The 21,677-nt window shown below is 40.5% G+C and overlaps 1 protein-coding gene across 2 annotated transcripts in view; it reads left to right on the top strand.

The window, feature by feature from the left end:
• Positions 1-21,677, top strand: part of LOC126249788 (trimethyllysine dioxygenase, mitochondrial) — a 595,126-nt gene that overhangs the window by 410,534 nt on the left and 162,915 nt on the right. The gene's annotated exons all lie outside the window — the stretch shown is intronic.

Below are 21,677 nucleotides of genomic sequence, written 5' to 3'. Positions count from 1 at the left end.
CATAATCAAATTCCTCATATACGGTAGCATCATCTTATTGATCATAAACATACCTCAACAGCATAATACACATCGTCGTCGTAAAAATAACATTATAACACCTCAGTCAAATCTCAAAAACGTCGTAGCTTTCTGCAATAATGTCAAAACCTAAAAAAAATTCTCTGCTCATTTCAGTAGTGTCGTCTACCTCAAACATACTTTAAAAATCGTGATCCCATACCAAATAAATCATTCAAAGCTCTCATAGTATCACAATGGTTCCGAAAAATATGAAGAGTTCACACAGTACAGACAAAATACAATTTCATAAGTGTGAAGTTATCCAGCTGTGTAACTGCGTAAACATCTGTCACTGACGTAGAAAAAGAAAATTTTTGTCTCTCTCAGTTAAATGATCAGATAGCTGTGTAATTTATGTGTTAGAGAAATATGGTACATCTACATCTACATTCATACTCCGCAAGCCACCCAACGGTGTGTGGCGGAGGGCACTTTACGTGCCACTGTCATTATCTTCCTTTCCTGTTCCAGTCGCGTATGGTTCGCGGGAAGAACGACTGTCTGAAAGCCTCCATGCGCACTCTAATCTCTCTAATTTTACATTCGTGATCTCCTCGGGAGGTATAAGTAGGGGGAAGCAATATACTTGATACCTCATCCAGAAACGCACCCTCTCGAAGCCTGGCGAGCAAGCTACACCGCGATGCAGAGCGCCTCTCTTGCAAAGTCTGCCACTTGAGTTTATTAAACATCTCCATAACGCTATCACGGTTACCAAATAACCCTGTGACGAAACGTGCCGCTCTTCTTTGGATCTTCTCTATCTCCTCCGTCAACCCGATCTGGTACGGATCCCACACTGATGAGCAATACTCAAGTATAGGTCGAACGAGTGTTTTGTAAGCCACCTCCTTTGTTGCTGGACTACATTTTCTAAGCACTCTCCCAATGAATCTCAACCTGGTACCCGCCTTACCAACAATTAATTTTATATGATCATTCCACTTCAAATCGTTCCGTACGCATACTCCCAGATATTTTACAGAAGTAACTGCTACCAGTGTTTGTTCCGCTATCATATAATCATACAATAAAGGATCCTTCTTTCTATGTATTCGCAATACATTACATTTGCCTATGTTAAGGGACAGTTGCCACTTCCTGCACCAAGTGCCTATCCGCTGCAGATCTTCCTGCATTTCGCTACAATTTTCTAATGCTGCAACTTCTCTGTATACTACAGCATCATCCGCGAAAAGCCGCATGGAACTTCCGACACTATCTACTAGGTCATTTATATATATTGTGAAAAGCAATGGTCCCATAACACTCCCCTGTGGCACGCCAGAGGTTACCTTAACGTCTGTAGACGTCTCTCCATTGATAACAACATGCTGTGTTCTGTTTGCTAAAAAATCTTCAATCCAGCCACACAGCTGGTCTGATATTCCGTAGGCTCTTACTTTGTTTATCAGGCGACAGTGCGGAACTGTATCGAACGCCTTCCGGAAGTCAAGAAAAATAGCATCTACCTGGGAGCCTGTATCTAATATTTTCTGGGTCTCATGAACAAATAACGCGAGTTGGGTCTCACACCAATGTGTAAAGTTGTATAAGCAAATACCATATTAGCTAGGGCTCCTTGTGTTTGCCAAACACATGGTCCACAAAGTAAGCGTGTAACCCCCTGAGGATTAATGTAATTATACCCTCAGGTGTTACAGATTATTGCAATGGAATGAAATGTATCACGGGAAAACTTTGTATCATTGTACTTCAAATATCTTTAAAAATAAATGTTTTAAGTACAAAATTAATCACTCAAATACGTGTACTGTAGCGCTAAACTGTGCGTCTTGTTGTAAGATAATCTCTGTGGAAGTGTCGTAGTTATCGTCCTCCGAAAGCTAAGTTATGCAGAAGTCAATGTACTTACCTCATCATAAACGAAAGTGAATTTCTTTGCGTATAGATATCGTAGTTATTACGTACCTTACTGTGATCAAGAAAGTACTATAATGTAACGTATTGTTGTGCTACGGAAAGGCTGTCTCATTGTAGCTATACTACAAAATTTACTACTAAAACATGTTTTACTTTCCAGAATAATACAGAAAAACTGTGCAGATATAAAACAGAAACACTGAAAAAGCAACATTGTAAATTGTCACTCATTAGTAGCGTCGTGATAAAATCGTGTGTCATCTGGTATCTCACAGAAAGTACTTTAAATCCAGAATGTATTTTCAAGTAAACCAAAATGTTGCATTAAAATCTCATTAGCAGTACTGGTAAATGTTCTAAGTATGTGAGCCTTATAGTCGTTACGTAATCGTGCAACTAACAAACAAGAATGTACACACACAATAACACCGTGTCGTCTGTTCACAATAACAATGCATTCGTAATTTCTGTTTAAATAAGTTCTCTTGGTTCTTGACTGGATATTTAACTTCAAACATTGTTGCATATTAACAGATTCTAAGTCTGACAAAGCATACTAGTAATGTAAAGTGAAAAGTTATATGGCAAAGACAAAGTTAAAAAGCAGATTATATATGTAAGTAGGCTGTTTAGGTTTTTTATTGGTAACGCCACGTAGCGCTCTGTATGAAAATCACTGGCTGTGCTGTGTACAGTCTGTGGCTAGTTTGCATTGTTGTCTGTTTCTCTGATTGTCTCTGTGATAGTCATTACCGCGGAGAGGTGATCTTTCCCTGTAGTTATTACTGCTGTGCCAACGGTTGTCATACGGGTGGTGTCTGTTTTGGTCACGATTTGTGTTGTGAGAATAGCCTTGTCGTGTCCAGTTATTGTTTCTTTCATCGCGGAATTGCGACGGATGTGACCTGTAATTGTTGTGTTCCTGTTTTCGCGTTCCGCGATTATCAGTGTCAATTTCTAATTCTTGTAAGAGTGCCTGAAAAGCTGCAATGTCGTCTTTGCAACGTCCTGCCAAAATAATATGTCGTAAATGTTCAGGTAATTTTATTAAGCAAATGCGGATGAGTTCTGAGGGGCTGTATGGATTTGACAGGTACTGATTCTTGTGCAACATGTCTTCAAAATATTTCACAAGACTGGAGAATTCAGATTGTTCGAAATGTTTCATCATTATGATGCTATGTTTTACTCGGTCTTGTGTAGCTTGAGACCAATATGCTGAGAGGAAGGCATGATAAAATTCTACTTCACTGTGACAATCGTGAATGACCGATCGCATTCTTACAGCTGGTTCATTCTCTAAGTAGCCACACATAAATTATAATCTGTGCTGCAATGACCAGTTGGGAGGAAAACAATGAGAGAATTGATGAACCCATGCTCGTGGATGAATGTCGTTGCCAGAATTCTTAAATGTTTTGAATTTACGTGTAGTAATGAACAGCTTATAGTCAAAATCATCATGTCGGCGAGTCGCACATCGCTCATTGTTACTTCGTTTCGGCGGTTCCATCTCAAAATTCAATGCGCCTTGCCAATTTCTTTCATAATTTCCGAAGTGTCCTGTGTTATTATTTTGTGGTTGCTCCATATTTCTATGTCCCTCTTCCCGTACTGGAGCGCGAGTGTCCTCTGAAATATGTAATTCTTGTATTACTTGTGCCAACTGATCTTGTACTTCCCGGATTTCTCTTTTGTACTGTGTATTGATTTGATTTTGATTTTGTTTGAATTTTCTAATTTGTTCATACTCTTCAGTGTCAGTGAAAGCTACAGGTCTTGTGTCATTCAGGTCATCATCTACCTTTGTAGATAAGTTAGTGAACTGATCTGAAAGTTCGGCTACTTTATCCGATAGTGAAATTATTTCCTCTGTGTGTTTTTCTGAACCAAGTTTCAGAGTGTCCATTTGTGTTGAAATCGTATCTACTGTGTCCTTTAAGTTTTCCTGAGTTTCTGCAAGTTGCGTAACCGAATCGGTAGATGCAACTGAGTCAATTTTAGCTTGCAAGGTCTCATGATTTTCATGAACAATAATTTGCAGTTCTTTTATGGCTGCTTCGTGATTCTGTAATGCATTTTCATGCCGCGAAAAAATAGGTTGAAAATGCTCACAAATTTGTGTTTTTACGTCATTATGGGCTTTTTGACATTTCGATTCAATGTTATGTAACTCAGTAGTTAAATATTCACGTGTTTGTTCAAGTGTGATGTCTAACTTTTGAAGCTTTTGCTGTGATTGTCTCTGATTTTGTTCCATTTGTTGCATTAATTGCAATAACAATGTATTAGTGTCTGGAATGTGTTTCTCTATGCTTTTTGGCAGTGCATTTTCACCGGCAATATTCACGTTTTGACAAGCAGAAAATGTGTCTTGACTCATTTGAGAAAACCGTGAGGGCCCAAAACCTGAGTCTACAGTATTTGCAATATTGTGTTCTGTCGTTTCGGATTCCTGAGGCGAGCTGTTGCCGACCGATCGATCGATAATGCTTCCCTGTTGACTAATTGTTTCACTGCCTACACCATTATTTGCAGCCCGCTCCATTTCCCTATGCACAATTACCAAATTACTACTTTGAATGTCTGTTAATTCATTACTCTGCGGCTTTAACACACTGCTTTCGTCTTCACTGTCATTCCCAGTTTACTTTGAAGCCTAGTATTACGTTTTTAACACGCCATTATTGTCACAATATTTCACACGACAACACAGAAAAGCACAATTTGAAGAGCAAAATAACAAAACACATTAACATAGCATTGAAAATAATATCTAGTTAATTGCAAGCGCAGCTGCGAAATACTTGGTGCAAATGTACATGCATGCCACAACTGCGTACGACAATGAAAAACTACAACTACAAAGGAAATTCTCTCTATAATTACGCGCTAGCAATAAACAAAAGCTACACTAATTACACAAACTACAAGAAAAAATCAGAAGATTCCAGTGAGGTATCCTCGGCTAAGGGTCGACATATGAAACGTCCCCTTTGAACAATTATACTAGACTGTGCTTAAACTGACACACAATATTTTTTAGCGCAACGCAGTCTGACTTTCAATAATCCCTACAAAAGAATGGCCCTGAGTAACATTAAATTATTCGTGCCGATCGTCGACTGTCTTTGAACGAGATGACCACAATCATCTGCAGGTATCTCCTGCAAGAAATTATTACTGAAAACTTGGTTACCCATAATTGTGTGTGAAATAGATAATAGGACAGTTCAAACATTGAAACATGCCCTTTGAAAAATTATACACGACTGTGATTAAACTGACACACAATATTTTTTAGCGCAACGCAATTATCCATTCTCAAAAATCCGCCATCTCACTTCCCCACATCCACCACTGCTGGCGGCTCGCCTCCAACTGCGCAACGCTACGCGCTGTTAACAGCCAACTGCCCAACGCTACAATGGCAGACAACAATGCAAACTAGCCACAGACTGCACACAGCACAGCCAGTGATTTTCATACAGAGCGCTACGTGGCGTTACCAATAAAAAAACCTAAACAGCCTACTTACAACATCAACAAAAAGACAACAGAATCGCATTTACACGTTAATTTCTTGAGCGCTCCGAACTGGAAGGTGAACTGTTAATTGACTCTTTTGTGGCTGGCGGTGAAACGTGAGTGGCCCACGCCGCCCCTGAAAAGAAAAGACAGTTAATGCAATGGCGACATCCTCCCAACATCAGCGAAAAACTGAAACCGTCGTTTCAGCCGGAAAATCGTAGATTCTGCCTTTTCGGATCGTAAAAGGGATTCTCCTCGTAGAATTTTTGCACCAACGGGAAAAAAAATTAATGCTTTGTGGTACTGTAAAGTCCAGAAAGCAAACACGAAGGGCGATACATAACAAAATAAGAGGAATGTTGACGAAAGAAATACTTGTTGCATGACATTCAACGCCACAAAGTTATTCTTGGATCCACACTGTTAGGACATCATTAGCTATCCTGCTCACAGCTCTGATTCGCCACCTCCATATTTTCATCTTTTCACCTTTCTGAAATTGTTTATGGGTGGAAAGGGGTTTGATACCGACGATGAGGTGCAGAATGCCGCCAAACAATGGGCCAAAGATACGCCGGAAGGCTTTTTGACGAAGGTATCAGAAAGCTAGTGCCTCAGCTCACAAAGTACGTTGAGAACGGAAACGACTACGTCAAAAAATAGTGTTTGGTGTACATCTCCCAATTTGTAATTTTTTTAAATATAAATATCTGCCTTTTAGATTTTCAAACACCTGAGTACTCTCAATTTTTGGACTTGCCTCATTGCTGGCCGCTGTGGCCTAGTGGTACTAGGCGCTTCAGTATGGAACCCCGCGACCGCTACGGTCGCAGGTTCGAATCCTGCCTCGGGTATGGATGTGTGTGATGTCCTTAGGTTAGTTAGTTTTAAGTAGTTCTTCGTTATAGGGGAATGACGACCTCAGATGTTAAGTTCCATAGTGCTCAGCCATTTGAACCATTTGAACTTGCCTCATTCTGTGTCTCACCAACATCCCATCCATAAACCGTTGTGCTCGACGATATTAAAGGTGAATGTGAGGATTTTAGTTAACTGAGTTGGAGAAAAAGTGGATGAGACAACTTGGTGTGCAAGAACTGATGCAACCAATGCGTTGTCTCAGATCTTCGACCACTTCCAGAAAGCTTTGCAAGACTTCATAAAAAAACAAAGTGGCTAAGTATGTGGTAAAGTTGAAAAGGTGATTGAATTTTGCAACCCGGTATGAATTTTGCAACCCCGGTAGGAGAAGAGATGAAGAAGGAAGATGCAAGAAAGACGTAGTAGTAAGGACTTCACGAAGCAAAAGGACTCGCTATTAAAAACAACGGCTAGTAACATCCGTCAATACGAATCCTGAGATGGGAGAAAGAGTCATGAAAAGCTGTGTTCAGAGCATAGATATTTATGGATGCGACACAGAAATGAGTCGATTAGAAACCTTTGACATTTGATGTTTACAGGAGTCTGTTTAATATCATATGGATTGATCGAGTAAGGAATGAAGACGTCCTACAATAAGCCAAAGAGACAAAATGTTTAACAAAGAATCTAATGAATAGAGAGACAGAATAATTGGGCACGTATTACGATATGAGTCGTTGCTGAAATCTGTTATTGAAGGTATGTTGGAAAGCAGGCCCAGATATTAGTATACAAGAAAGATCGATGAGGTTTCCTGACCTGTGCTGGACTCAGAAGACATCGTCGGTGCCCAGCAACATCGTTAACTTCCCCATTAATTACGCATCAGTGCAGTACGAAATTCACAGTCGCTGTTGACAGCATAATCCGTCAGCATCACCGTCATCCGCCTGGACTGTCACAGAGGTTTTTGTTACCCACGACTTGCAGAGACACTTTCTTCCCTCTGCTCTATACCGCTACTCTTCAAACGTTTTTGTCTACTCTCTTCTAGACTGTACATATTAATGGCTTATCCGAGAAGTGTGGATAAAGTCGCAAACCAGTGAACTGTGAGTACAAGATAGCAAACTAACCCTTTCGCACAGGTGACAGTAGACCTTATTGTGATAGCAGGTATGTAGCATTGAAGAGGGTAGCGGGGAAACGACATAAATTGAGAACTACATCACAACAGCCTTAGGGTTGGTCCCAAAGCAACGGTATGAATACAAAATACAATTGTTAATGAGGTAAGGAAGAATCGCAAAATTGTATAAAAGGAACAGTTCTTATGTTCCAAGGCCATACAGTCCAGAATCGCTATGCCAATCAAGCAAAATCGCCGTGAATACTTATGCAATCATCCCATCGATGCACCAGGTTGAACATATTCGTTACGTAAACCACAGTGTCCTGCTGCGTGAAGAAGTCCGTAACTGTCTTCTGCACATCCTCGCCCGAAAGTAGTCGTCGACCATTGCGTACCTATTGCGTTACGACATTTGCGTACAGGGACGCGCGGTGTCATGAACTTGGTGCACCATTCCACAGCGGCACCATTTCGACAGACGTGCTTCCCCATATGTATTCTTTATTCTCCGATGGATGTCTACAGGTGTTCGTCCTTCGGCATCCAAGAAAAGGATAATAGCACGTTGGTTCTGTTTGGGCGCTTTTGGTAATTACGCCGCCATAATTCACGTTTGAGCGTTTGCCGCACGCACGTCGGTGCACATATTGGCGCATGTATACCTGCATCAAAGTCGCGATACGTTGTATATACGTTGGAGCAAAGCTCTCAAACGGAAACTTTTTGATCGCCCCTTATAAACAGCCTTACAGGGACTCACGAAGGAATATATGTGGAACTAATAAAGATTGATGGCAAAGACTGAAAGGGTGCGAGTGAAAACGTCGAAAGACCTAACCGAAAAAAGAAGAAGTGTAAAAGTCGATAGTTCAGAAAAGTTTGATAGGGTACAATCGAAAGTTGAGGTAGTAGAAATCAGATTATCTGTAACAATATCTGCTACTATTTATATTGGGGAGCGAGCCTTGCAAAAAATTCATAACGCATAGGGGACTGATGACCTCAGATGTTAAGTCCCATAGTGCTCAGAGCCATTTTCATGTTGTCAGAGAAATTTTTATATAGGTGTTGTGATGGATGTAATTAATTGTGACGATGATATGCATAAGAATGTACTAAGAGGTGATGGTAAATGAGAGGCAATAAATACTATGTCATTGTCAAATCACGAAAATGTTATGTTTAAGAATTAATGTAAAGTACAAGGTATATGTTCACAAGGATTACATACAGGTAGTACTGAGCAAGGTAAACTTAAGTGAAAGAAGTAAGTGTTTGATGTAATTAAATAATGTAGGCAGACGACCGTGATTGTCTACATCTGTCAAGTTTGTGTGAAGTGTGGTGCAGTAGGAAACACTTCTACATCGTCATTGTGTACTGCGAATGACGGCAACTATTTCATTTGCATGAATGGAACACATAGCAGGATTGAAGCAAAGCACATTGTTATTAAAGCGGAGAAAGAAGTCGAGAGACCAAATTTATATAGAGTGTATCTATTACATCGGAGAGTCACGCTTGTGCAAAGATAATGGATTGAATGATCTAGTTTACAAGCATATGTTGTAAGAGTATTTAGCGTGTAATAATATTTTGTGAACAATTGTTCAAATATTTCAAAAACAAGAATCTACGTTTACAGAGAAAATTCGGAAGCAACCTGACGGTTTGTGGGGGAGGATACTTCTGGTACCACTAACTGATCCCTCTTCCCTGTTCCACACGTGAATACCCCGTGGGAAGAATAACGTCGATAAGCCTCTGCATTAGCTCTAATTTCACGAATTTTCTCGTCGTAATTTACGTTAGCATAGCATTTAAGAGGAAATACCGAATAATTTCCGCTGCAGTTAATTTCATCGTCCTCTTAGTGTTTGTTCGTATTAGTAATGTTTTCGCGTTAACTGACTGTTCCGTTGGTTTGTGGTTGAACGTGAATGAAAAACGCACAACGCTTGTGTAATATGTTGTGTATAATGTTTTTAATTACGTCAAAAACAGTGGGGAGATAAGGAACCCATACTAAAAAAGTGAGAGGGCAGTTTCTGCGAACGTTGTGTACAGTATATTTCAATTTCATTCTGATCGCGTGTACGCGTAGCGAACGAAGTACGTTATTGAAGAAGGCCACGAACCAGGGCAAAACAATGAATACAAGCTTAAGTGAATGGAGGTAGAAAGCCCATCTAAACGTACACAGGGATAGCCAAAGCGTGGTTATGCGTCACGTGTGGCGACTCGCACTGCTGTTGGTAGATTGCCAGAAGGTCATTAGGCCGTTCGGTTGTTTTTATAAATACACTGCCGACTGCGAGGCTGCCGATGAGCAGCGGAAAGTTAACTCTCCGGGCATCAAATAGTTTTTAACATGCTGCAGTGTTCATTTTCAGTAATTTTGTGAATAATAATTTACATAATGCTAGTACCTGATTAAAAGTTCGCTATTTATCACTACCTTGCTGAAGGAAAGACAGACTATTAGACCCTGAATGTTTCGTATAGCATTAGTTACTTTAATTCATTTGTAAATACACAGACAGGTCACATTAATGTGACCACCGCCTATGTTCTACGTCGACTTGCAGTAAACATACACAGGCGGCAGGTGGGAGCACTTAGCAGTTGAGGGCGGGGGGGGGGGGGGGGGGTTTAGCGGAAAATAGTGTATTCGTCGTAATAAGGTGGAAACGGAGCGATTTATCTGACGTCCAAAAGGGCATGAACATTGGCTTTTGGGCCAAGGGTGGAAGCATTTCCGGAACAGGTAAGTTTGTTAACTGCTCCTCAGCCGCCGTGGCTAATGTATACCGTGGCATGACATTATGGTGCTGTCCCGGCGCCGAGGCAACTGTGGTGCACTATGGGCCATATACAGGGTGTTACAAAAAGGTACGGCCAAACTTTCAGGAAACATTCCTCACACACAAATAAAGAAAAGATGTTATGTGGACATGTGTCCGGAAACGCTTAATTTCCATGTTAGAGCTCATTTTAGTTTCGTAGTATGTACTGCACTTCTTCGATTCACCTCCAGTTGGCACAATTGAAGGAAGGTAATGTTGACTTCGGTGCTTGTGTTGACATGCGACTATTTGCTCTACAGTACTAGCATCAAGCACATCAGTACGTAGCATCAACAGGTTAGTGTTCATCACGAACGTGGTTTTGCAGTCAGTGTAATGTTTACAAATGCGGAGTTGGTAGATGCCCATTTGATGTATGGATTAGAACGGGGCAATAGCCGTGGCGCGGTACGTTTGTATCGAGACAGATTTCCAGAACGAAGGTGTCCCGACAGGAAGACGTTCGAAGCAATTGATTGGCGTCTTAGGGAGCACGGAACATTCCAGCCTATGACTCGCGACTGGGGAAGACCTAGAATGACGAAGACACCTGCAATGGACGAGGCAATTCGTCGTGCAGTGGACGATAACCCTAATGTCAGCGCCAGAGAAGTTGCTGCTGTACAAGGTAACGCTGACCGCGTCACTGTATGGAGAGTGCTACGGGAGAACCAGTTGTTTCCGTACCATGTACAGCGTGTGCAGGCACTATCAACAGCTGATTGGCCTCCACGGGTACACTTCTGCGAATGGTTCATCCAACAATGTGTCAATCCTCATTTCAGTGCAAATGTTCTCTTTACGGATGAGGCTTCATTCCAACGTGATCAAATTGTAAATTTTCACAATCAACAAGTGTGGGTTGACGAGAATCCGCACGCAATTGTGCAATCGCGTCATCAACACAGATTTTCTGTGAACGTTTGGTCAGGCATTGTTGGTGATGTCTCGATTGGGCCCCATGTTCTTCCACCTACGCTCAATGGAGCACGTTATCATGATTTCATACGGGATACTGTACCTGTGCTGCTAGAACATGTGCCTTTACAAGTACGCCACAACATGTGGTTCATGCACGATGGAGCTCCTGCACATTTCAGTCGAAGTGTTCGTACGCTTCTCAACAACAGATTCGGTGACCGATGGATTGGTAGAGGCGGACCAATTCCATGGCGTCCACGCTCTCCTGACCTCAACCCTCTTGACTTTCATTTATGGGGGCATTTGAAAGCTCTTGTCTTCGCAACCCCGGTACCAAATATAGAGACTCTTCGTGCTCGTATTGTGGACGGCTGTGATACAATACGCCATTCTCCAGGGCTGCATCAGCCCATCAGGGTTTTCATGCGACGTGGGGTGGATGCATGTATCCTCGCTAACGGAGGACATTTTGAACATTTCCTGTAACAAAGTGTTTGAAGTCACACTGGTACGTTCTGTTGCCATATGTTTCCATTCCATGATTAATGTGATTTGAAGAGAAGTAATAAAATGAGCTCTAACATGGAAAGTAAGCGCTTCCGGACACATGTCCACGTAACATATTATCTTTCTTTGTGTGTGAGGAATGTTTCCTGAAAGTTTGGCCGTACCTTTCTGTAACACCCTGTATGACAGGGGTGAACGACAGCTGCGGAGATGTGTACGGGCGAACAGACATGCAGTGTTGAGCAAATGACCGCCCAGATGAACCAAGGGGCTACCAATAATGTCTCCTCAACGACCGTTCAGCGAACGTTGCTGCGTATGGGCCTCCACAGCAGGCGCCTGGTTCACGCACCTGTGCCGACTACTGTTCATCGGCGACGAAGGCTGGACTTTGCACAAAAATACCGCAACTGGACGTCCACAGGGTGGCGACAGGTGGCCTTTCCACATGAATCATATCTTGTGCTCCATCGGAAAGATGGCCGTTGGCGTGCATGGCGTGAAACGTCTGAAAGCAAACACCCTACTACCAGGAGGGAGCGTTATCTACATCTAAATCTACGTGATTACTCTGCTATTCACAATAGAGTGCCTGGCAGAGGGTTCAATGAACCACCTTCAAGCTGTCTCTCTACCGTTCCACTCTCGAACAGCACGCGGGAAAAACGAACACTTAAATTTTTCTGTGCGAGCCCTGATTTATTTTATCGTGATGATCATTTCTCCCTATGTAGGTGGGTGCCAACCGAATGTTTCCGGAATCGGAGGAGAAAACTGGTGATTGAAATTTCATGAGAAGATCCCGTCGCAACGAAAAACGCCTTTGTTTTAATGATTGCCACTCCTATTCGTAATGTCTGTGACACTATCTCCCCTATTTCGCGATAATACAAAACGAGCTGCCCGTCTTTGTACTTTTTCGATGTCATCCGTCAGTCCCACCTGATGCGGATCCCATACCGCACAGAAATACTCCAGAATAGGGCGGACAAGCGTAGTGTAAGCAGTCTCTTTAGTAGACCTGTTGCACCCTCTAAGTGTTCTGCCAATGAATCGCAGTCTTTGGTATGCTCTACCCACAATATTATCTATGTGATCGTTCCAATTTAGGTTATTTGTAATTGTAATTCCTAAGTATTTAGTTGAATTTACAGCCTTCAGATTTGTGTGACTTATCGCGAATCGAAATTTAGCTGATTTCTTTTAGTACTCACGTGAATAACTTCTAACTTTCGCTTGTTCAGGGTCAATTGCCACTTTTCGCACCATACAGATATGGTATCTAAATCATTTTGCAAGTCATTTTGATCATCTGATGACTTTACAAGACGGCAAACAATCTAAGACGGCTACTCAGATTGTCTCCTATGTCGTTAATATAGATCAGGAACAATAGAGGTCCTTTAACACCTCCTTGGGGAACGCCGGATATTACTTCTGTTTTACTCGATGACTTTCCGTCTATTAATACTAACTGTGACCTTTCTGACAGGAAATCACGAATCCAGTCGCACAACTGAGGCGATACTCCGTGGGCACGCAGTTTGGTTAGAAGACGCATGTGAGGAACGGTGTCGAAAGCCTTCTGGAAATCTAAAAATATGGAATCAATTTGACATCCCCTGCCGATAGCACTTACTACTTCATGAGTATAAAGAGCTAGTTGTGTTTCACAAGAACGATATTTTCTGAATCCGTGCTGACCATATGTCAATAAATCGTTTTCTTCGAGGTACTTCATAATGTTCGAATACAGTATATGTTCTAAAACGCTGCTGCAAATCGACATTAGTGGTATAGGCCTGTAATTCAGCGGATTACTCCTACTTCCCTTTTTGGGTATTGGTGTGACTTGAGCAATTTTTCTGTCTTTAGGTACGGATCTTTCTGTGAGCGAGTGGCTGTATATTATTGCTAAATATGAAGCTATTTTATCAGTATACTCTGAGAGGAACCTGACTGGTATACAATCTGGACCGGAGGCCTTGCCTTTATTAAGTGATTTGAGGTGCTTTGTTACACCGAGGATATCTACCTCTATGTTTCTCATCTTGGCAGTTGTTCTTGATAGGAATTCAGGAATATTTACTTCTTCCTCTTTGGTGAAGGAGTTTCGGAAAACCGTGTTCAATAACTCTGCTTTAGTGGCACTGTCACCAGTGACTTCACCGTTGTTATCGCGCAGTGGAGGTATTGATTGCGTGAATGTTTTTGTGGTATTCCCTGGTTGATGATGTCATTCTGGAAGGCAAAATGGATCAACACAGATACGCATCTATCTTTGGGAACCAAGTCTACCGCTACATGCAGTTTTTTTTTCTCGACACGATGGCATATGCCAGCAGGACAACGCAACATGTCACACAGCTCGCACTGGACGTGCGTAGTTCTAAGAGCACAAGGATGAGTTTACAGTACTCTCCTGGCCACCACACTCCCCGGATTAAAACCCAGTCGAGAATCTGTGGGACCACCTCTGTCGGACTGTAAGCGCTATGGATCCTCAGCCGTGAAAGCTAGCGCAGCTGCCCACGGCGCTAGAGTCGGAATGGCTCCACATCCCTGTCGGTACGTTGGAGAACCTCACTGAGTCTCTCCCTGCACGTCTCGCAGAGGTCTGCGCAGCGAAAGATGGTTACTCATACTGTTCACAAGTATTCACATTAATGTGTAATAAACTTAAATATTAACATTGGCACTAGGTTCATGGTCTGAGACAGGTTAAAATTATGTAAAGCGAAGACATTGTTTTTGAACGTGTTGTGCAAAGCAGCTATTCTCGGTGCAGAGAACCAGTTTAGACCGCGCATCGATAAAGCCACGAGGTGAGGCCCAAATTACTATTCGCGCACGCTCGGTTGTGTGGCTGATAGGAGCGACTCTAAATGGGAAATTCCATCACGGTCGCTCACCTCAGTTACTGCGCCCAATGTCAGCTTGGAACGTGCTAATAACGCATGCATCCCGACGTTGGAGCACTATTACTAGCAACAATCCAACTGTCACGTGTGAAGTGCGGTGCTGACTGTTGTGGTATTGATACAGTATGAGAAAAATATTAATGCTCACTTAACTAGAAGAATGCCTTGAGGCAATGATCGATTCAGTTAACAACATCTATTATCTGTTTAGCACCCCAAAGTAATCTCTGTGTCTTGCTCTGTGCCAGATATGAAATGATTGTCTAAAGTGTTTTGTTTTATGATTTGCTTGTGTTTGGTTTACGGGAAAAATTTGTAAAATTATACCTTTTGCTGATACAACATTACTTTTTCAAATGGAATAATTTCATATTTTATTCGTTTGTAACATTCAATGTTGTTCTCATTTCTATACGACTAGGCAAGGCAGCTTCTAATAAACGTTGGATACTTGTGTATTATTATTATAACAGCTGCGCCGGTCACTCGCACATATTTTCCAAACTGATTTTCCTGCCTGGAAAACGCTAATTTGGAAAACTATCGCAATGGAGAATATGTGACGAATCCTGTCACAGGGTACTGCTCTTTATTTTCAACTTAATTAAGCACGAATCTAACCATAAAATTAACACGTGGTCCTCCAACCGGTGCTAACACAGGTATATTACTGTGTGGAAATGTATAAGATAACAGGCAACAGTGTCGCGGAATGTGACAGCTTTGACAGCGACGGTGCTGTGTCGTCTGCTGTTAAGCAATAGAGAGAGATGGGAAAAGCGGGCTAAGCAGATGTTGCCGGAAATTTCCGACGAGGGGAGACCTGCGGAACAGCCTTGTTACATCACGCTAAAATGAGATTCTGGCAGGATTTGAAGGTAAAATACTCAGAAAAAGAGTAGAATATTAAAATCACAAGATAAAGACAGTATCTAGAAAAATCAACATGCTTGCATCATTTCATAGATTAAGCTATTAACAACTGTTTATAAAAAAATTTTCTAACAAATACAACGATATACATCAACACATTGCCTGTGCATACTATATAGCTACTGTTCGTGTGTGAAATCCTCTAACAAGTGAATGTTTCACGCAAGGATAAATAAAAGTACCGTTCGATTATAAACAAAAATCTTGTATTAAGATTGGTGTGTGCCGAAAGCAAAATTCTGCACAAATACACGAAACAGTTAGCCTCTACATGGACAGGTGACATACTTGTTTATTTTTCCATGTTTATTTGATTATAAATTTGCATATTAATATTTCTAAGAAAAAATTTGGGTAACGTATTGCTGAAATATCGAGAAAGAATAAAGGAGCAGGGTTGACTAGGAATGGCTGTTCTGATTTGTGCAATGTTGAAAATGAAATAAAGTGAATTATAGGAAAATACTACTTTTAAATACGAGTGAACAATATTATTTAAAGTATATATGCTTGAAATGTTTACAGCTTGCAAAATGTTTGGATAGGAATGATGGTCAAGAAAATAGATGTCGCTTTCGTGTGGGCATAATCCAATAACATAGAACCGAATCCCTGTGTAGACGAGCCATCTAACAATATTCTTACGTTGTGCACTTGCTCACTGTGGGCTGGATAGTCCGCCCCCCTCCCCCTGCTGGGAAGTTGCAAGTACATAGCACACACGACACACGTGGTGCGACACAGGTTTCCACTTTAGCATAGACACGCAGGAACGTAGCGTCTCGAAGTCTGCAACAGGTAAGACCTAGAATGAAGTGACTAAGTGACTTGAACGGAACGGGCACGTTGCTGGTCGTGTCAAAACGTGAGAGGGCAATAACATGTAAAACTTTCAAAGGGTAAACATTCCCTGACTTCAGTTAGTTACTTGGTATTTATTTAATCCCTTAATACAGCAGTAAATTTCTACTTGAAAGTCAAAGTAAACGATCGCATTTTGTGATCAGTACTGAAGTGTTACAGAGTACATAAGATAAAATCTAAGATATGTTATACGTGTGGAAATAACTGGGTAAGTTGCATATTTGCGGCAACAAGCATTGAGAATTTAACACTTACAACTCATTTAGTGAAAGATTTTATTTAACATTTTGACGATACGTTGATAGGACTTAATGAATAAAAATGAAAAATAAATTTTGGCATATATTTTAAATAATTAAATGTGCTGTAATACGTACAATGTAGCCTTATTCGTGAAACTCTCTGAAACAGTTTGTTCTCTGGTTTAAACACAGATGAACATTGCATTGTGTTCTGCCTGTCAATCGCAAATTGGTCTTTTACATCTTCGCCTTGTTTTTAGCCTGAGGCCGATGACCCACTCACACTAGTTCGGGCAGATTAATCTGGAATAGGTTCTGCTGGCCCTGATGCTTCTTGCAATAGTTGTTCTGTCTTTACACAGGCTGAAGGCCCATCTCCAATTTTATTTGTCTTGTCTTTTTCCGCTTCTCGCAGAGTGCCTTTGCTGTTCCGGATTTGAATTCTAGTAGATCATTTCGTTTGTTACGGGAATTTTGAACAGCCACAGCCTGTCTCCGCTGGTGGTAGACGAGCTCTCAAATCTCTACTTGTATTTCGTGGAGCATAAAACCTCGCGAATCTATCGTTAGTAGAATAGAAGATTCAGAGTCATTAGGATTTACATATTACAATAAAAATGAAACATTATCAGTCAAAACAGTGTCGAAGTCGGATGTTAACAGTAATTATTTGAGACGCGTGATAAATTAAAGTATATGTCCGTAAATAATGAACACTATAGTTCGCTAAAGTATTCTGGTGCCACAAATCAACTGAAATATTCGGTTTAACTTCACTTGTTTTCATCTCATGCATGCGCCGACAAAGGTATACAAACGCCTAATGATGCACATTTTACATAAACAGTATTTTGGAATTCACTTGCACGTGGAACTAGTTTATTACATGTCACGGATAATTATATATATAATGTGTGTGAGTGACGAACAAATGAACGAATTGCAAGTCGTTCTAGAAGTACCTGAAACACTCAGCAAACGGAAGCACACGTCAGAGGCGTTGGTAGCTTCGTGTACATTCTACACCTACCGTCACTGCCACTCAGAAACAATCAACCTTGCATTTATTAGCTTCTCTTTGGTATAAAACGGATTCGCGACACTCCTCATAAATGGGTTAACATTCTTGTGATATCGCGTCATAATAAAAAAAAAAAAAAAACTTAAAATACTTCTGTAACCAAAATTGCGATCGAATTACAACGCTGTAAACTATATGCGATGGAGCTAGCAAATTACGTTATGGTGTGTGTCATAAGGTTGGTTCGTTGATTTGGGGGAGCGGACCAAACAGCGAGGTCATCATCGGTCCCAGCGGATTAGGGAAGGATGGGGAAGGAATTCGGACGTGCCCTTTCAAAGGAACCATCCCGGAATTTGCCTAAAGCGATATAGGAAAATCGCACGAAACCTAAATCAGGATGGCCGGATGCGGGTTTGAACCGTCGTCCTCCCGACTACAAGTCCAATGTGCTAACCACTACGCCACCTCGCTCGGTCTCTGTGTCATGAGATCACGAATATCATTATTCTACACTTTTATTGGCCCTAAAATAAAATTGGATTCTCGTGAGTAGACGGAAAGGTATGTAAAAGGCTGTTCAGCGATTGCCAAGTTTGCTTGCAATTGATAGTTCCTTGCAAATAGACGAGTAGTTTGCGGAAACTGGTAGCCGCACAAATGCTATGACAATGATCGTATGTATTTTGCGGTAGGTCCCATGATAACACTGGACGGCGATCATTCACGGTCCGCCGTGCTGAGATCGCCGGCCACCAGGACGTCGGGAGACCGTAGCCGTCCTCTATTAATCGCCGATTTGTCCCAATGACGGTCGTGTTCTGTTACATTACTGTGAACTGGCTTGGCAGTTCGCTAACAGTCAACAGCAAGCAAGGAAATCTACGAATAGGATCTAGTAGACTCCCTACCTCTGTTCATGATGATCAAGTGATTTCTTTCACGATCATTAACAAATTAGAATAATCACGTCGGTGGTCTTACGTCAGCAGTGGGAAGCAATGTACAGTAGTACATCAAGCTCAAACCGTCTATTCCCTCTAAGAAGGCCTCAATAATACTGCCAAAACGTCCGTTACTTTAGTACTTGAAGTCTTTTATGAGGTGACAGAACTGTGATAAGGGTTTTAATACAATTGATAGCGGACATGGATTTTTTGAGGTCACTTAAATTATAAATTATAACATATTGGTGACATTTAAAATAAAACAAGAGAAAGTTGTTAGGTAAGGACAGAATATGCCAAACTTCAGTCGAAGACTGCCATAATGTTTCTTGTTTGAGTAATGTATGTTAGCTATTCTAGGGGTATCTAAGCGGTCGCGCACCATAAACAGGATTAGTTACGTATTAGGAGTCTTAAAGTTTTGAAACACACGTGCTTCAACTTACTGTGTTACTTCTGCTACGATTTCTAACAAAAGTTTCAAAATTACATCCGACACAAATCGTGACTTGGAAAATGAGCTTTGTTATGGGAAGTCGGTTACCAGTCCTGGTAAACTGTCCAAACCGACTGATGGCACCTCGTACCGTGTCTTTCACACATACATATACGAGTATAACTGTATTAGAGGCAGCCCCATATAGTGTGACACCCAAAGAGGAGGAGATTTTACTATGATTGCATGGATTAGATTTAAGAAGAATTATGTAAATAGAAATGTGATATTTTGTGTGGCGAAAAAGTTAAATAAGTATTAATATTTTAATAGCTAATATAAATATATATTGTCATCGTCAGGTGGTCTGTAAATACATTAATATGTTATAGTCTTTATATGATAAACTGTAACTATGATTGGAAGTATATTATGCTTTCGACTGGTAGTTTTACCTTACTAGTAACATCGATACTGCAATACGATGTCTTTATTGGAATCTGCCTTTGACGTTACTTGAATGTTTGTTGTTGACGTAATGTTATATCTGCCTTTTAGATATAGATTAGCCAGTTTTTCTCCGCTTAACAATTTTGTTAAGAGTGGATCAGCGATACTGCATATTTACATTCGGTTGTTTTGCTTATTTTCTCAGGTTTAGTTCTAATTACGTTTTCTACATAAAATTTCGTTTGGTTTTCGGTGAGATTTTTATGCTTTATTTTTTGTGTAATAATTTCGTCATGTTCTATGATTTGCCATGTTTTCGTGGTTTTATGTCTTTTTTGTACGCTGTTTATGCTGTTACTATGGATTTGTGTTACTTAGTATCTCTGATTTTTACTCGTTTTCCTGCTTTATGATACCATGAAAGTTTTCAATACACTTTTTGTTCTAGAGGTCGGTTTGTTCATTCAGTAGATTTAGAAAGTTACTTGTTTGGGTGCAAATATATCTCAATTTCTTCAAGGATGTTCACGTCTGCTCCCATGTGCGTAGTGTGGAGCATTTCCAGTGTTTCGTTTATGTATTTTACGTCGTTTTTTTCTGTTTGTAGATGTTGAGAAAATATGGGTGGGTTGTTTTCACTGTCCTTAGTGTGCTCTTTCTATTTGTTATTGAAGTTTCTGCCGGTTTGTGCTAGAATTTGTGACATGTGTTACATGAAATTTTGTAACTGACAGGGTTGTTATGTGTGGGAATTGTCGAATTACCTTTGTTAGATTTTGTGTTTGAGGCTGTGTTTCTTTTGATATGCAAAGGCGATGTTGGTTTTCTTCAATAATTTTTTAATTTTGTTTGAGATGTTTCCTAGATAAGTTGTGGTTACGTATGTTGCTTACTTGTTTTTCGTTGTGTGTGTATTTAGTGTTATTCCTTTATGTATATTGAGCTTTTTTTGGTTGCGTTTTACCGTAGTATAGTTGTATAATTTTGGGGTAATAACAGTTCTGCTGGGTATGCACTCTAAGATTTTTATTTCCTTCTGAATTGCTTTGTCTTTAAGTGGTATTTTATGAAACTGTTAAGTATTGTGTGGAAGAATACGAATTTGCGGGCTTTGGGATGATATGAGTGAGCACTGATAATACAATCCGTTGTGGTAGGCTTTTTATAAATTTCGAAATAAAGTTTGTTGTTCGTGTTCTTGATAGTTAAGTCGAGAAAGTTAGTTGTTTCGTTAATTTCGTATTGTGATGTTAATTTTGGGGTTTAGTAGGTTCAATCAAGACTACAACCTATTAATGTATTTACAGAACTCCTGACGATGACAATATACCGAAATGAGCTCATTGTGATTTACCCAATGAAAATCATATAGAGAGCAGTGTAACTGGTATATCTTTACCGCCATCACGTCACTACAAGGTATATTTTGCAACTTCAGGCCACAAAGGAATATATGCACACATAGTTTTTTCCTTCGTACAAAAACCTGTTTAACGGTCACCTCCATCTTGTTGAATACTCATAATTGTAAACAGAAAGGCGTTATCCTTATATATAAAATTCTCGTGTAACAGTGTTAGTTGCCATACTCCTCCGAAAAGGCTATATCTATTCTGATGACATTTTACATGTACATTCGGTAGGTCTGAGAATCGGTCGTAATCTATTTTTCATACCCCTAAGTGATAAGTGGTCCACCCCAAAAATGTTTTTCTTATTTTTTGGACAGAACTTTTTATTTTTGTTATGATGTGGCATTACAAAATACACGCAATCCTAAATTTTCACCCTTCTACCACCAACCCCTATTTTTTAATAGCGACTTTAGTAATTTAATAATTTTCAACCCCAGTCGATAATTGATCAGTTATCACTTGATCAGTTATCCCCGCCAGGTATCTACCGGTGATAGTCTTTCAGTACTCGATAGATAGGTAATTGAAGGAGAATTACCAAAAGCAACGACTCGAATATTCCTCTTTGAATCGACGTAACTAGACCGAGAAGTTTAACTAGGTAGAGCGCGTCATTTGCCAAATCGACACGCATCGATTTTTATCGTACGGAAATATAATGTACGATCAAATTCTTTTAGTGTAACAAAGAAGGTCCCAT

This window comes from Schistocerca nitens, chromosome 3 (genome assembly GCF_023898315.1).
Source record: "Schistocerca nitens isolate TAMUIC-IGC-003100 chromosome 3, iqSchNite1.1, whole genome shotgun sequence".
In the NCBI taxonomy this organism is placed as follows: Eukaryota; Metazoa; Arthropoda; class Insecta; order Orthoptera; family Acrididae; genus Schistocerca; species Schistocerca nitens.
Note: the sequence above shows the minus strand (reverse complement) of the source record. Positions and strands in the feature narration are given on the sequence as shown.